The sequence below is a fragment of the Solenopsis invicta genome, chromosome 1, assembly GCF_016802725.1.
Source record: "Solenopsis invicta isolate M01_SB chromosome 1, UNIL_Sinv_3.0, whole genome shotgun sequence".
Taxonomy (NCBI): Eukaryota; Metazoa; Arthropoda; class Insecta; order Hymenoptera; family Formicidae; genus Solenopsis; species Solenopsis invicta.
Genome location: NC_052664.1, coordinates 25,133,837 through 25,142,949, shown reverse-complemented (window position 1 = coordinate 25,142,949; position 9,113 = coordinate 25,133,837). Strand labels below are relative to the sequence as shown.

Here is a 9,113-nt window from a genome sequence, read left to right as displayed (position 1 = left end):
TTTAAAACTGATCACCCCTTGTCCACTTTTTCAATTATTATACAATTATTTAATTTTAATTAAAAATTAAGATTGTTACAATTTTTTAAAACAAATAATTTCTTAATCGTTTTAATTTAAAATATTATAATTTATACAAATAAATTATACATAATTTGCAAAAAATGGACAAGAAAAACAAGCCAATACAATTAATTTTAAGTTTGCAGTTTGGCTATTCATAAATTTAATTGGCCGTAAATAATAGTTTTTAAAATTTTTCATAAATAAATTATATCGCACTCGATATAATTTGAGCTAAAAAAAAAAGAATTCTAATTGCCAAATCACGATTGCTGATTGACGTAGAATGGGGAGCTTCAAAACGCTGAGCGGGCGCGTCGATAAATCGTTAGCGTACGATCGCTCTTTTCGACTCTCGGAAACCAAATATCCGCTTCGAAGGTATCGATACTGCCCGATCGCGTCGGCGTGGCGCTCGAGCCGTTCGTAGGCGCTGCCGCGAACGTCGAACAGGTGTCGTCGTCCCCCACTCCTCGCGACGGCCCTCCTAACTCCTAACCTCGGCGCGCTCATTGCTCCGTTTCGCTCCGCACCGTTCCGCGCCGCGTCGCGCCGCGCGCCTCGTATCCGCGCGATGCCAGGCGTATCCTCCTTCGTTTAGTGCGAGACGACGGACGCCGGAGATGCACGCCCGTGGGCTTCCTTCTGCACCTGCACCGCGCCGCCGTTAGCACCGGGCCACCAAGGGAAGAAGAAGGTGCGTATCGATGGGACCGAGGCGCGATCAGCGTGGTGTGGAATCGACCAGCCGTTTCGCGAGAGGGAGCGAAAGAGAGAAAAGAGGAGATAGAGAGGGTGAGAGAGAAAGAGAGCGCGCGCGCTATATCTACGTCCCGCTCCGTTCTCGCGATAGCTCTCGGCCGAAGGAACGAGCTGGCGAACCCTAGTCGGCACCAGAGGCGTGTAACGATCGGTCGTGTCCCGGCCGAGCCACGCGCCGCACGATCCTTCGCTCACGAAACGCGCTTTCGCAAAGGCGTGCGTCGTCGTCGTCGTCGTCGTCGTCGTCGTCGTCGTTGGCGGCGCAATTTTATACGCGCACGAGGAATCCCCTCGATCCGATTTCGGGCTTCCCGACTCGCGCGCGCTGTCACAAGTCCGAGGGGTAATTGACGTAAATAAAAAGGAATAACCAATAGCAGTGGTGCCGCGTGTGAGATTCGCTCCGGAGAGACGCTCCAGATTCCGCTGACCGGGAAAGTTCATTCCCAGAAGGAACAAGATCCGGCACGCGATCCTCCGGTGTCTCTTCTTCCCACCATCGAGGAGAATCTCTTGGTATCGGCGCTATTTGATATCTCTTCTCCAAGATAATACAGACCGCGTGCGCGAGAGAGAAAAAAAGAGAAAGAGAGAGAGAGAATAGTAAATGTTTTATCTTACATTACATCTCGGTAAAGAAAGTTCACGGAAGCAGCGCGGTGCCACGTCTCTGGGCGTCAAACGCGTGGCGCGAAGAAGACCCGCTGTATTACGTGTCGCTTTCTCTCTCTCTCTCTCTCTCTCTCTCTCTCTCTTTCTCTCTCCCGTCGCGCTCCGCTCGCGCGACGGGTGTGCGTGCATGCGTGCGTGCGTGCGTGCTCGCTTGCGCGCACGACGATGCGCGTGGATTCCGCCAGCGCGCAACGTGGTGGATCCAACGTTGGCGATCCTCTTACTCCCGCGAACCGGTTCGCCGCATCTTCTTCGCGGCGCGAGGGATAACGCGATAATGCTCGATCGCCGCGCCGAAAAGGGGGCGATGACAGGCGAGCTCGGCTGCTCGAGGGCACGCGGCGCGTGGGTTCAATCGTGCATACCACGAAGTAGATGTGTATGAATGTCGCGCGTCGTTCTCGTCATTGTCGTCGTCGTCGCCGTCGCGACGGCAATTGCGCGCGAGCGAGCGGGCGAGAGAGCCGCGTCCACTCCGCTTCTCTCGCGCTGCGTGGTAACACGTCGTGACGTGCGATCCGCGATTCCGGGGATTACGAATTCAACGCTCGTATCTGCTTTCTCCGATGCTCATCTCCGCCGGAGTTCCTAACGTGCCTCGGGAGCGCGTTTCCTAGCTGCATGGCACACGCCCTGCGTGCGAGGAACACACGTCGGACGTAATGCGGAAACGCGTGGTCAAATTCGGTGGCCAACAACAATCGGACCACGTAGAGATTTAAAATTCGATTCTCTCGCGAGAGCTAAAATGCACATGGACGCGCGACCGCGTATATTTTTCCGTCCATTCGCCGGTTTTTGCGCCCGGTAAAAGAAATACGCTGGAAATACGGTCGGAGCAGTTAATCCTCGATTCTAAAGATTAAAAATTCAATTTTTTTAATCTGATACATAAATTTCGTACGTACGCACGCAATATTTTTCTTGCACCCCAGTGCCGAGCAGGTAGCCATCGCCCAAAAAAAATTAGGCTGTTTACTACCGGGGAAAAATGGGAAAAACCTACAATTTTCAAGGGATTTCCATTTTACCCTTGAAAATCGTGGATTTTCATAAGATTTTATTGATAGTTAGGATATTTTTTCTTTAATTTTACTTTTAAATTTAAATTCTCTCTCTCTCTCTCTTTTTTTTTTTTAAATAAAATTGTTTCTTTGATATATTTTTTTTTTACATGATTGCAAAATGTCGATAATCGATTAGCAATAAATATGGTAATCACATTCACATACATTATAACTTAAAACGTTGACTTAATAAGTTAACATTAACCTTATTACAGAAGTAATATACATTATTATATTTAGGCGTTTTATCTCAAGTTACGCAAATTTTATCCAACCTGTATATAATATACATATACATGTATAATTCAAAATAGTAATATTGCATATTGTTTATTGTTCTAAATTGGCATCGCGTGTGTTCTATCATCTTCCAAATTCTGCACTTTCGATGAGCTAGATCTGTGGATTACGGATAAATCGTCATTATACTATTATCATCATTATACTATTTCTTTTTAATATTTTCTCAAATTAAAAGTAGAATATTTAAATAGTTTTTCTTGTATGATTAAACACTAAAAGCGCATACTGAAATGAATTTATTTCAGAGGTGGATTAAAATATTCTCTAATTTTATCCGGAATTTTGAATAAAATTTCAAATAAAAATTCCTGGAAAATCCGAGAAATTCTTGGGAAATTATTTTACAAAATTTGAGTAAGCATCTTGTAATGATATTCACTAAAAAGTCCAGTTTTTATATTTATTTTATATTTTAAATAAATATGTTTTTTAATTTCTAATAATGTGAATTAGAGAACAAAAGATATTTGAGAGATACGGTCAACGTTGAATGAGAAAATAAAATTTATTTTATTTCATGGGGAAAGAGTTCCGTAATTATACACATCAGATTTTCTACCAAAAAATTTAGAATGAGGAAGAAAAATCTAGACGAGAATGAAAAGAAATGTTAAAAATTCTCGATTTCATAAAATTAATTAATATTAATTTATTAATGTTATTCTATAATCATATAATCAAGAGGCGCGGTATTAGTTTATTAGGATAAATTCAAATCAAGTGAATTTCATAAAATAATTAAAATTAATTAATTTTGATACGTGAGAAAAAAGTTGTTAAATTGACTAAATTTTTTAACTTGATTAAGTTTCTTCAGTTTAAATGTTTATGTGTTTAATTCAAATAAAATACGTGAATTTTAATTTAAACACATATATATTTAATTTAAATACATAAATACTTAAACTGAAGACATTTAATCAAGTTGATTAATCTGAAAAAAGAACTTTAATCAAATAACAACTTTTTTTTAGTGTATACATTGAATTAATATAAAGATTTTAATTGATTCTTTTTTAAATATTCGTGTCTTTTTTATTTGATATTTAGTTCTTTCTGTTATTTACCCGCGAAAGAATTATTGCCTTATAACTCGGGAATAGTTATAATTTTTCTTTACGTCAGTGATTTTTACATCCAATGAAATATTACTATTATTAACTGCATACTGTATATAATTTATTGTTCTATAATTTATTGATATTTGAGATTATTATGTACATCATAGTAGATACACAAAAGAGATGTACTCAATATTTCCTTTAAAAAAAAAAAGAAGAAATGAAAAGATAAGGATTTTCATTCAATAAGGGAAACTATTGTCTGAGCTTTAGTTTCTCGTATAAAAATCACTCTATAGGTGACTATTGTCGAGTTTAAAGAAGTTATGGCATACGTGCGTAAGCATATGTACGTACACATTATTGTTATTTATACGCGTGGACGTCCAGCATTACCGCATTACTTCGCATACTTGTTCTACATTCACCGCTAAGCGTCGTCGTCCGGTTTCATTCATGTAACACGTTCGATCTAAGCAGAAAGCCTTCGGGCGCTACTTAGAGCCACTCCACTAACTCATTCTACTCGGAATCGACCTCGCTTAACTTCGATCGACTTTGATCTCGATTTGCCCGATCCTTTTTTTAAGGCTCGCTCTTCCTGGATATAGAAATTGTAAAAATATTACTTCTTGTTTTTTTTTTTTTCGTTTGTTTCCCAACCGTGAAATGACGTTTGGCTATTTCAATTTTTTCTCATGTTATGTTAAGAAAAAACAAATAATGTCCTTACCTGCGCACTCGGAACAAATATAACTCGCGAGTGATAAGTATTGGAAGGTGATATAGATACCGCGATAGCGGGTTCAGGAATGTTCGTGGGATGCGTCGCGCCAAAATCGATCTATCGGAACCAGGTCAGCTGCTGAGGTCTCCATCCCACGCTGTGCCGTGAGCTAAAAATCAAGTTGAGCAAAACAGACGAGACGTAGCTTACTGGAACCGTTCGTGCTCCTCTAAAGAGATAGCCGAGACACAAGAGAGAGAGAGGGAAAAAAACACAAAACGCTCGCCCGCTCTGCTTAAATGTTTGCGATGCTTAATGAGAATCGCGGAGATCTGTCTGGTCTTGTTTTTTGCGATCTTCGTTTCAGGTTGTAGAGTTTATGAAACGTTTCATTTTTTTTTCTTCTTTTTTTACACCCAAGATCCAAGTTTAAGGGTAGACGCAATTTCCGCGTCTCGCAATTCTGTTGGAAGGAGTTTTGAAACTAATTGGAAGATGGGATGCAAATCGGCTCGTCAATGTTTCTCACGTGCCAGTGAGTTCGAGTGGCGTCGGTCGTAGACCCGAAAAATGTACAACGACGTAGAATACCGTGAAGATTTTTTCATACCTCTCGCGCGCCTCTCTCATGCTTTCTCTGTAATATGCAAACGAGCAACATTGTCCTTATTCTCGGCACTTAGTGATTCCCTTTCGTTCCCGTTTTCAGTCTACGATTGAAAAGTCCGGTATAACAGCGAGTTTCTCAACTCTCTATTTTTTCTCTCTTCTTGTTTGTTTTTTTTTTCAAGAACTCATGAACACGACAGAAAGTTCCGAACTCAATCTTCCCAGCTTCAAAATTAGTTTTTGCGCTGGCCCCTGAAGAGATGGGTCGAAGCAAAGTCGAGCTGAATGCTTCCTCGAGCGAGGGTATCCTGATTTCCGGGTACCGTTCGTCGTTTCGCTCAATTGCCACGTAAATCGAAGAGAGGCTCCCCGGCATACACAAACCCGATAGGAAATTCGACTGTCCGGTCACGACGTTCTCGCACGTACTTGTCCGCGGTTTCTTTTTCCCCAGTCTGCGCGTTTCGCACGAGACTCTCGTGGCAAGAGACCACTCTGTCACTGTCGTCGTCGTCGTCGTCGACGGTGACGGCGACGGCGACGACGGTGCAGCCGGAGTGCCGTTTGGAGGAATGCGGCGCACCTGTCCGTCCGTTATCCGTCTTCCAAGCTCGAATACTCGCGACTCAGGGCACGCGGTCGGTCTCTCGGAGAAACTCGCCTCAAGGCCGCGACGTTTTGTAACGCGTGCCGGCGAGCGAACCGTCACGGGGCCGCGAGGACCGTTGTACGAGGGGGTTGCGATAATGATGCCTCTTGGGGACCGCTATCCTCTCGTTCTCACGTCTGTGGAGTCTAGAGAGCGTGGGGAAGAGTCCCCGAGATTATTGCACGCGCTTCCACGATTGTTGCCGGTCCATCTGCCCGAGACGAGCGTCGCCGATGGCGTGAGAGTTAATGTTCGGCGAATGTTTTCGCGCAAATTGCTTCCCGATTGCTTCACTTTCCAAGTTCTAGAGTCTTTCACAGTGGATTGGTGTGTGTGTGTGTGTGTGTGTGCGCGCGCGTACAAGAATTATCTCTAGCGCAATCGCAGCTTCAAGTCTCGCTCGGTCCAGTCGATCTCATCAGTCTCATTCAGCTTGTAACTGTAAATAACGTCCTTTGACGACTTTTCTTAAGAGTCCTGAATCGTTAAGCGTGAGAATCGTCGGCAATTCTAAAAAGAACTCTTTTTATATTAAGAAAATTGCTACACCGGTTTCAAAAAAAAAAAAAAAAACTTGCTCCTTAATTAATCATTGAAACCTGATTCATTTCGAGTGCATTTTGGCGTGATACTTGACTCTATTAGTTAATCACTCGAGAAACTCGATGTTTCGAGAGGCGAACGAAGATTCTGGTAAGATTTTCCGCTGAAGAGAAGCTGTTTCTGGCTTAGCCCGCCGCTAAATCGCCACAGTGACGGTGAGGCATTAGTGAAATCACAGTTTACACGACACGGGCTACATCACAGGCCGCATCTCTCGACAGATGGTATTCTTGATGGATGACGCCACTGAGCCTCGGTACGCGCTATTTACGTCACTGTTTCTCTCTCTCTCTCTCTCTCTCTCTCTCTCTCTCTCTCTGTCTGCCTCTCTCGAAGAGAGAAACGATACTTAATTAACGGCGTACTTCAGTAGTGATTCATGAAACGAGTGAAAGGTTCTCCGCGAGCTCTCTTGGAAGAATGGCGATTAGCGTGCACAGCGGAGACACAGACTCCGACGTGACAACGAGGCGAGGCTAACCGATCCGAGCGCAAGGACGCTCGTTGAGAAGACCCATTTTTCCGTGACCTTTTTGTGGCATTTGCTGTCATGACCGGCGGCACGTGACTCGCGGCGAAAATTAAATGTCATGAGGAACTACTCATTTTGTCATAATCGCAATCGCACACTTTAGGTCTCGTGCACAACATGTGGCGACAATGTCGGGAAGATGTTGAAACTAAGTAGCTGTTATTTTGTAATAACTTTATAATGTCACGACATCGTAAAGAATCGGGAATCCATCTTCCGTCATAATCGGTATCTATAATCTTTGTATTATATAGGAGACAAGACCTGGGGAACTGTTGAAAATTAAATAGCTGTTTTATTTGGTAATGAGTTTTTGTAACGATTAATTAAATGTCAAGACATTGTAAAGAATCGAAAATTTATCTCCTATTATAATCGGTATTTAATTCTCGTGTGCGTATATGGGATGACAGTCGGAAAGTTGCTGAAACTAAATACTTGATAATGAGCATGGACATAGAAAATGAATTGAGCACTACAACGTATTCAATTTTATACTGCTCTGTAAGAAACCCGTTATTTTTATTATGAAAAGTGCAAAAAGTACATAGGTATCAGGCTCACTGTATGTATATATATATAAAAGGTAAGTCTGATAAAAAGTTTACCATGTTTTCTCGAAAACTGTTAGAGATAAAGAAGACACTTATTATCAAAATTACAAAGTGATTTATTGTAACCTTCAATAACCTTCAATAATCTTTTATACTTTATAAAACAATTTTTTTTTTTATTAATGGGAAGAGGTATTTTTTGTGGTGATACGATATTGAAAATAAATCATCTTCCTTGCCAAACATCTCTCAATTTCTGAAAATCATAGATCAACTTGGTGAATATTTTGGATATTTGTTACAATAATAAAAAACACTGTTTTAAACTTTTAGTTTGATTTTTTTGTTTATATCCCAAATATAGTTGAATTTTTGAAAAAATAGTTTAATATTAAAGTTCAACTCATTGAGTACTATAGAATAACTAAAAAATAACTGTTTCCATTAAAAAACATGTTTTTATTAATAGTAGAAAAAAAAACTAAGGATATTTAAAATTACTTCAGGTTATCAAAGTCGTCCTCTTATTTATCCTAAAATTTTAATAATAAGTGTTTGTCACTATTTTTTAAAAATTTTAGTGCGCTTTTTATCAGACTTACCATATGTGTAAAACTTGTACAAATATTATAAAAGAGAATCAATTCAGTTAGTTGCGCGCGGCAACTAACTGAATTGATTTGCGTTAGATATAATTATTTCGAGATATACGACCACTTGAACTCGCACATCAGTTGAGGCTTTTAGAAACCATTATAAACACTTTCTAAAATTAATCATTGTAACTGTGCCTTCGTAGAATTTTAAGGTAAATTACTTTTTGTGGGTGTGACCGAATAATCACGCTGAAGTACTGTAAACTTAACGTATGTTATTGAGCCACGCAACCAAATTTTCGGTTTAATTTGTAATATTTATTTTTAAAAATTTGTAAATATTTATCTTTTTGTGTTAATAAAAAAAGAGGACGGATTTCTTTTGCAAAATAGTGTTAGATTCATTTTATTCTATCCATTTGTTGCAAAATAATTATTTAAGTTAGTTGTTTAATTTCAGCGACTTTCTCGATTGTCTCCTTACATTCACTTTATGCAAGACAGACAGGTTGGAGTTTGATTACAAAGTAAAATTTAAACTTGTCGGCAAATTCTTTGTCAATGATCAAAACATTTTTGAATGACAGTTACTGGGTACTTTGTTCACAAATGATAAGGATTATTCGCGAACGAGTTACGGAATAATAAACGTACCCTAAAGAAAATCAGGTTGCACGAGTAAGTGCCTCGTAAAAAACGCTATCAATGATATAAAAATCGTCATATTTCCATGTTGATATTATAATACTGAGTCCACTCCACGGCAGACCACACAGATTTTGGAGTAAATCCGTTATATATAAACTGGCAGAATTGGAAATATTTTATTCAGCAGCCAGATCTCACGCTTTGCAAAATAAAGTCATACAAAAGAACGATTTTACTTTAAAATTTAACTAGATTTGAAAACAATTT

General features: G+C 40.2%; 1 protein-coding gene across 5 annotated transcripts in view; it reads left to right on the top strand.

Moving 5' to 3' along the window:
• Nucleotides 1-9,113, top strand: part of LOC105202046 (polypeptide N-acetylgalactosaminyltransferase 5) — a 79,790-nt gene that overhangs the window by 56,044 nt on the left and 14,633 nt on the right. The window contains exon 1 of one of the 5 annotated variants that reach the window (XM_026132488.2): nucleotides 314-760. The exons of 1 other annotated variant lie outside the window; for it this stretch is intronic. The gene's annotated coding sequence lies outside the window, so the exon portion shown is untranslated. Of the gene's footprint in view, nucleotides 1-313; nucleotides 761-838; nucleotides 859-915; nucleotides 1,342-9,113 lie in introns of those variants that run through there. 3 more of the 5 variants (XM_026132486.2, XM_039447939.1, XM_026132487.2) reach the window with 3 other exon arrangements.